A 996-nucleotide genomic window follows, 5' to 3' on the forward strand; every position below is an offset into this window, starting at 1 on the left:
GTATACTCGACATTCGTTCATGAAGGACAAGAGAGGTATCGGAGCTGATGCAAAAGATAGCGAAATGTGATGATGATGACATTTGTAGTGATTCTTCTTGCAAAAAAAGGTTTAGTTGTTTGATGTAGTAAGGCTTGACTACATATATGTAAATAAGTAAGTAATTAACCATATCTCGTATGTTAATCTCATAAATCCTGTGAGATTAGTAAGATTATCAATCAACCAAATGTCGACTAAAATTAGTTTAATTAAATCATACTAATACAGAAAAGAAGATGACAAAACGAAATTTGATACTTGTAGTTATTAGATCTTTTGCATGCATGTGTCTTTTTTTATTAAATGTAATAAATCCTTACTTTAAAATAATCATCCTATTTATATATTTATTAACATAAAAAATATATATTATGTTTTACTTATATCCTTAGCATTTACGTAAGAAAATATCTTTAATTTAGTTATTAGATAGTTCGTAGTTGTTTAAAGAAAAAAATGTTAAGAATGCCTGCTATGATATACAATGTAAAGTTAACAGAGTAATTGATTATGGAGTCCATGAATCTATCAAATTAGTAAAGTACAGAGAAAAATAATTAAAAAATGTGTTTTTCATTGGAAAATCTCGAGTTAAAAATCAAACTAATACACGAAAAACAAAAAACCGTAGAAATTTCATGTTTTCTTTAACCAACCAAAAATTTGAGAATAGTAATTGTTGGAGCCACATATTCATATTATTTTTATTGCGCGAAAAATGTGTGAAACCGTAACAATTAAGGTATTTCTAGTTGTTGTAATTTTGTCGTAGACCTCTAGAAGTTACTATGAGCTAAATATGATTGGCATATTTGTTGGAATCACATATATATTTTTCTTATGATAAAAGAAAGCCACATATATGGCTACAAAATTCATATATTTATCAAAAAGGACGAAAACAATCAGATTTATGAATTCTTTTAAAACGTTTTTGCAAGTTTCCAGATCTAT

This window comes from Arabidopsis lyrata, assembly GCF_000004255.2.
Source record: "Arabidopsis lyrata subsp. lyrata unplaced genomic scaffold ARALYscaffold_58, whole genome shotgun sequence".
NCBI classification, from domain to species: domain Eukaryota; kingdom Viridiplantae; phylum Streptophyta; class Magnoliopsida; order Brassicales; family Brassicaceae; genus Arabidopsis; species Arabidopsis lyrata.